Genomic DNA, 7,585 nt, shown 5'->3' with positions numbered 1-7,585 from the left:
CGGGCGAATGGACCCTGAACACGGGGGTTTTTGCGCTGCTAACACAGCGGTTCGGGAAGCCAGTGATGGACCTTCTCGCGACCGGCCGGAACCATCAGGTTCCCCGGTTCCTGTCACGGTTCTACGACCCGAGGGCGGAAGGGATCGACGCGCTGTCGCACCCATGGCCACAAGGCCTCCTGTACGCCTTTCCGCCAACAGCCCTAATAGGGGCAATGATCAGCAGGATCAGGAGAGAAGGGGCCAACGTCATATTCGTGGCACCTCACTGGCCGAGACGACCATGGTTCTCGGAACTAGTGCAACTAGCAACAGGGGAGCCCTGGACACTACCCCAGAGGTCGGACCTGCTACACCAAGGCCCCATCCTTCATCCGGACCCGACATGGCTACGGCTGACTGCGTGGAACTTGAAAGGACCCGATTGGCAAACAAAGGGTTCCCTAGAGAGGTGATTGACGTCATGATACAGGCAAGACGTCCGTCCACTAGGCGCATCTACAATCACACATGGAAGACATTCGTAGCATGGGCATCGAACAAGGGAATACAACCAATGCGAGCCACGGACAAGGAGGTTATCCTGTTCCTTGACGAAGGACGGAAGAAGGGTCTGCGGCCAAACACACTAAGCCGCCAAGTGGCAGCCATACAGGCCTGCCTGGGCCGGGAAAACCTACGGAAAATATCGTCAAGCAGTGACGTGAAGAAGTTTTTGAGGGGGGCTAGATATCTAGCTCCTCCGGTAAATCACAGATTCCCCACTTGGAGTCTAAACAAGGTGCTACAGGCGTTAACGAAACCACCGTTCGAGCCGTTGAAATCCACAGAACTCCGACTCTTGTCATGGAAGGTAGCATTCCTAATCGCCGTGACCACAGCCAGGAGGGTCTCCGAACTCGCAGCACTCTCAGCACGCAAGGAGCTGTGCGTATTCCAGCGGGATGCGGTGATATTGAGGACGGACCCTTCATTCATCCCGAAAATAAACTCGGCATTTCATGTCACTCAGGCTATGGTGTTGCCTTCCTTTTGTCCAAAACCCAAACATCCAAAAGAAAGAGCATGGCACAAGCTGGACGTACGTCGAGCTCTAAAGATATATCTCACCAGGACGACCGAAATCCGACGGTCGGACGCACTGTTCGTGTCGTACGGTAGCCAAAATCAAGGAAAAAAGGCATCTAAAGCTACCTTGGCCTATTGGATCCGACGTTGTATCGGCAAGGCCTACGAGGTCCAAGGACTCACACCGCCAGCCGGGCTGACGGCACACTCAACTAGAGCAGCTGCAGCTACGGCGGCCTTTTCCAAGAGGGCCACAATAGAGGAAATCTGCAAGGCAGCCACCTGGGCGTCATTCTCCACGTTTGTGCGGCACTACAGAATTGACCAAGCCGCGTCGGCCGAGGCGGCTTTCGGCAGGAGAGTGCTGCAGCAAGTGGTGCAAACTTAATACACTACCCACCCAGAGAAAAAGCTTGGGTACAGCTAACCAGTTTCTGGATGACTTCCCCCCACTGAAGGAGAATGGTACATTGTACCTACCTGAAGGTTCTTTCTCTTCAGTGGGGGAGAAGTCATCCACATCCCACCCGTGATTGGAAGGGGGGTTAACCTACAGTGGACGACGGGTTGAGAGATCACTTCAACCACACACACACACACACACAAAAAAAAATTAAAAATAATAATAAAAATAAAAATAAATAAATAAAAGGATCATTATATCAACAGAAGGGCTTGGACATAACTGGAGAGGTCAGCCAGGGCCACTCCAACAGGAGCTATGCAACAAAAGAAATTTGCATAGCCTATCGAGCGAGCAGAGGCGTGACCTAACCAGTTTCTGGATGACTTCTCCCCCACTGAAGAGAAAGAACCTTCAGGTAGGTACAATGTACCAATCTGGTGGAACGAGCTCCCAGAGGAGATCAGGGCCCTGCGGGACCTAGCACAGTTCCACAGGGCCTGCAAGACGGAGCTCTTCCGCCAGGCTCTTGAATAGGAGCCGCTACCACTAGTGTACTACCACCGCACTAGTTTACCATCTACGCCCCATATATAGACATGTACATCTATGCCCCCAAATCGCTGCACTATGGGTGAGGATAGGATGTTTAGGGGGGGCTATCTTGATTTTAGATTTTAGAAATTGTAATTTGGAATTTGGAAATTAGCTGAGAGGAGCACCAATTGTTTTTAATGGGGATGTAATTTAATATTTTGTACTGTTTTACTGTTTTATTCAGCAATATGCCCTGTAAGCCGCCCTGAGCCTCCGGGGAGGGCAGGATAGAAATGTGAATAATAAATAAATAAAGTATTTTTGTATCCTTCGGTCACTCCTGATGCAGAGACGCAGCAGAATTTACCTGCTTTGGGGGGAGGCGTGCCCAGAGACACAGGAGCTGGGTTCCTCTGAAGGACGTTGTTGGTTTTATGCTCTAAAAAAGTAAACAGTTTCAGGCATAAGAGTGAACCTTCCTTGTAAAGTTCCACAATTGACAATTGGCTGTCAGTTAATGGCACCCTGGAATCTTCTTCCTGTGGCAGGCTGCCCCTCCCAGCTTAACGGTAAGGCAACCTGTCGAAAAGCTGCTCTGAAGTCAAGTTAGACGGTCAAGTTAGACATCAGGGCTGAGTTTCAGGTTTAACCAGGGAAATGTGCCTGTGCATGTCATGCCCTCTGGCATTGGAATGGGAGTTGCGCTTTCCTTGTATGCTGGAAGTTTTGTTTTAGAGGCTGAAGCAAGACCGTCCCACCCTTAAGAGGAGCCACCCTGAAAATGTTCCAACCCTTTTATCATTCGAGTTGCCCTTTTCTGCACTTTTCCCAAAGCTATAATATCCTTTTTAAGTTCTGGTCACCACACCTTAAAAAGGATATTATAGCTTTGGAAAAAGTGCAGAAAAGGGCAACTCGAATGATAAAAGGGTTGGAACACTTTCCCTATGAAGAAAGGTTAAGGCGCTTAGGGCTCTTTAGGTTGGAGAAACGACGACTGAGGGGTGACATGATCGAGGTTTATAAGATTATGCATGGGAAAGAGCAGGTAGAGAAAGAGGTACTTTTCTCCCTTTCTCAAAATACAAGAACTTGTGGGCACTCCATGAAACTGCAGAGTGGTCGGGTTAGAACGGATAAAAGGAAGTACTTCTTCACCCAAAGAGTGATTAACACATGGAATTCACTGCCACAGGAAGTGGTGGCGGCTACAAGCATGGACGGCTTCAAAAGGGAATTAGATAAGCATATGGAGCAGAGGTCCATCAGTGGCTATTAGCCACAAGATATAGATAGGGGCTCTGGGGCAAGTGATGCTCTGTCTTCTTGGTGCTTGGGGGGGGGGATCAACAGTGGGAGGGCTTCTAATGTCCTGGCCCCACTGGTGGACCTCCTGATGGCACTGGTATTTCTGGCCACTGTGGGACACAGAGTGTTGGACTGGATGGGCCTTTGGCCTGATCCAACATTGGCGTCTCTTATGTTCTTATGTTCTTATTTTGACTCTATTTGAAGGCGTCTGAGAACGGTGACTCAGGCAGAGACTCAAGGGGCAGCCTCCTCTAAAGGGCGGGGCTACTTGTAGTATGTGGTGGTTAAGTGCGCGGACTCTAATCTGGGAGAACCGGGTTTGATTCCCCACTCCTGGCTGGATGACCTTGGGCAAGTGTTGGGATTCTTTGAGAGTAAGTCAGCAGAGTATTAAGAGACCGAGTCCATGGTGTATTTAATATATAAAAGTTTACTATAAACCTAACATGGGGAAAAGGTACACAGGAGATGAAAATAACAAAGCGCTAATATGGCTACATCCTTACAGCTAAAAGGTAAAATGGGAATGGCCGGCGTCTCCTTCACAGTCAGAACAAAGAGAGGAAGAAGATGCCAATATGCTAAATACTTGACACATTGGTTTCCAATCAGACTAGCAAGTTAACTCCAAAGTTCCCGGGCATTCTATTGTCTAAACAGATCGGTTACAAACAAACATGTGACTTCCTGTTGATCATAACAAACATCATTAACTCTGTAAATACTGAAGTGTTTTGACTTGTAACACCCAACAGCAAGCCGTAGTACTGGTCAGAGCTGTTCTTGAAAAAGAGCAGTTTCTGTCAGAGCTCTCTCAGCCCCACCTCGCTCACAGGGTGTGAAGAGGGGAAAGGAGTTTGTAAGCCGCTCTGAGACACCTTCGGGTAGTGAAGGGCAGGGGAGAAATCCAATCTCTCCTCTCTCCTCTTCTTCTGTGGTGTCTGCATTGGGAGCAACCGATTGGCTGCCTAAGCATCCTTTTTCTGTGTCAGACCATTGGGATGTCAAATTCAGTAGCGTCTCCTCTGATTGGCAGTAGTCTTAGAGGGCAGAACGGGCTCTTACATCACCTGCTAGTAGAGATCCCTTCCCTGGAGAGAGCGGTAGTAACTCTACTGTTGAGGTACTGCCTCACTTTCCCTGATGATCGTTGACTATATGCCATTTTCTTCTGACATACCTAACAGCTGTGAAATGGGTAGACGTTCCCCAGTAAAGTCTGCGGGTTGATGGTGAAACTCTGCCGTTGCATTTTGTCATTTAATGTAGCTGTTAAAGGCTGTGAACCTATGAAGCTGCCTTTTACTGAACCAGACCACTGGTCTATCAAGGTCAGTATTGCCGACTCGGACTGGCAGCCAGTGTGGTGTAATGGTTAAGAGCGTGGACTCAAATCTGGGAGAACTGGGTTTGATCCCCCACTCCTCCACATGCAGCCAGCTGGGTGACCGTGGGTCAGTCACCATTCTCTCAGAGCTGTTCTCTCAAGAGCAGTTCTCTCGGAGCTCACTCAGCCCCGCCTACCTCACAGGGCATCTGTTGTGGGGAGGTGAAGGGAAAGGAGTCTGTAAGGCGCTCTGAGACTCCGAGTGAAGGGCGGGGTATAAATCAAACTCTTCTTCTCAGGGTCTTAGATGGAGGTCTTTTATATCACCTGCTGCCTGGTCCTTTTTAATTGGAGATGCTGGGGATTGAACCTGGGACCTTCTGCATGCCAAGCAGGTGCTCTGCCCCTGAGCCATGGCCCCTCCCCTGGGCGAAGCCGCTGCCTGAGGTACTGGGCAGGAAGAGGCACTGGGCAGCTCTTTCCAGAACTGTCCTTGAGAGAACAGCTCTGACAGAACTATGGCTTGCCCAAGGTCGTCCAGCCAGCTGCAAGTGGAGGAGTGGGGAATCAAACCCGGTTCTCCCAGATTAGAGTCTGCAAACTTAACCACTACACCAAACGTATATGCCCCGATGAGGTTACGAAAACACCCAGGGCAGAGACTGATGGAGGACTTCACCATGCCAGTCCCCCCCCCCCTTCTTTGACATCTAGCATTGATTGCTGAAATGAAAGATATGAAAATCCTAACGGAAAATCCTAGGGAGAGAGGTCCTTTTCTCCCTTTCTCACAATACAAGAACTCGTGGGCACTCCATGAAATTGCTGAGCGGTCGGGTTAGAACAGATAAAAGGCAGTACTTCTTCACCCAAAGAGTGATTAACACTTGGAATTCCCTGCCACAGGAAGTGGTGGCGGCTACAAGCATGGACGGCTTCAAAAGGGAATTAGATAAGCATACGGAGCAGAGGTCCATCAGTGGCTATTAGCCACAAGGTATAGATAGGGGCTCTGGGGCAAGTGATGCTCTGTATTCTTGGTGCTTGGGGGGGGGTCAACAGTGGGAGGGCTTCTAATGTCCCGGCCCCACTGGTGGACCTCCTGATGGCACTGGTATTTCTGGCCACTGTGTGACAGAGTGTTGGACTGGATGGGCCATTGGCCTGATCCATCATTGGCGTCTCTTATGGTCTTATGTACTTACATCCCCCCCCCCCCCCCCAAATGTAGCCTTTACATCGTTCAAGGCAATTTTTAGTATTCTCATTTCAGAAGGAACTGACACAACATGGAATCGGTGTCTGTGTGTGGGCGGCTTACTTATCTTAATGTTATTTTTTCGTTTCATCTCTTCCCCTCCCCTGTATAAATAGACGTGGCTTCATGTTTATGGCAGATGAAATTTGAAATCCAAATATTTTCTGTCTCTGGGCTGCCTCTCTGGCTTACAATGGATTGTAGGCGTCCTAAAAAGACTTCTCAGCGGCGTTGGCGTTCTGTTTCTGTTTTTTAAACCTTCGCAGGGAGGGCAGGTGGCTGCAGAAATGTAAGGGCTCCGGGCTGTGCCTTCTAGTGTCGCGCGGAAGAGATGTGGCAGGTGCCACGTGTCCTCTCGCAGAGGCAGAGAAATGGCACCTGCCAAAGGCCGTTCTGTTCAACTGCTCAAGATGGAATTGATTTGTAGATTGTCATCTATGTACACAGCCCTGTACGGGCAGCATAAGTAGATGGCAATAGGCCCTGGGCACAAGGAGCTAACAGTTTCAGTACTGGAAGGGAAGGGAAGGGTTGGATTTATACCCCGCCCTTCACTAGGAGTCTCAGAGCGGCTTACAATCTCCTTTCTCTTCCCCTTCCCACAACAGACACCCTGTGATGTAGGTGGGGCTGAGAGAGCTCTGACAGAAACTGCCCTTGAGACAACAGCTCTGAGAGAACTGTGACTGACCCAAGGTCACCCAGCTGGCTGCACATGAGGCGTGGGGAATCAAACCCGGTTCTCCAGATTAGAGTCTGCCGCTCTTAACCGCTACACCAAACTGGGTTGTTGGGAGCATCTGCTTTGCATGCAGGACCTTCTATCGTTCTGCAGGGCCTGGAAAACAGAACTGTTCTGCCAGAGCTACGGTTGAGGCGGTGGGCGTCCATCTTAGTCAGCCTCTCTACTCTAGTTCCCAACTCGCTGAAAGGGCCCTTTTTGATTCTACCTCGTGGCCCCAACAGATTCATATTGCTGCTACCAATTTTATTGTTTATTGTTTTAATGATTTGAATGTGATTATCGTAATGAGTCTTCGACCCGATTGGTTGTGATCCGGCCTGAGTCCACCTTGGGGGTGGGCGGGGCGGTCCGGAATAAAAATCCCGAAATAAATAAATAATGCAGAAGGTCCCAGGTTCAGTCCCCAGCGTCTTCAGTTATTTATGTATTTATTTGTTCGATTTCTATCCCGTCCTTCCGCCGAAGCGGCTCAGGGCGGCTCACATACAGTTCTAAAACCAGCAAATACATAGATAAAATACAATAAAATTCCAAATAAATACAGTTATACAGTATAACAAAGTGCAAGTGCAGCGCAGCCGATAAAACCGATTCTTACAAAAATGCCCGGCGGAAAAACCTGCATTTTCACGGCCCTGTAGAATTGCTGGAGGTCCCGCAGTGCTCTGATCTCACTGGGGAGCTCATTCCAGAGCATCGGCGCCACGTGACAGTTAAAAGGATCAGGTAGGAGGTGACATGCCCTGACCAGGACGGCCCAGGTTGGCCTGATCTCATCAGATCTCAGAAGCTAAGCGGGTTTGGCCCTGGTTAGTACTTGGATGGGAGACCACCAGGGTTGCTGTGGGGACGCAGGCAATGGCAAACCACCACCAATGCTCCCTCTAAGCTGTGGAGTCTTGTAAGCAAAAATTCTACTTTGTGAGCTCCTGGCAT

The sequence above is a fragment of the Gekko japonicus genome, unplaced genomic scaffold (genome assembly GCF_001447785.1).
Source record: "Gekko japonicus isolate JY-2015 unplaced genomic scaffold, Gekko_japonicus_V1.1 scaffold64, whole genome shotgun sequence".
Taxonomy (NCBI): domain Eukaryota; kingdom Metazoa; phylum Chordata; class Lepidosauria; order Squamata; family Gekkonidae; genus Gekko; species Gekko japonicus.
The sequence above is the reverse complement of the archived record's forward strand: the minus strand, read 5'-3'. Positions refer to the sequence as shown.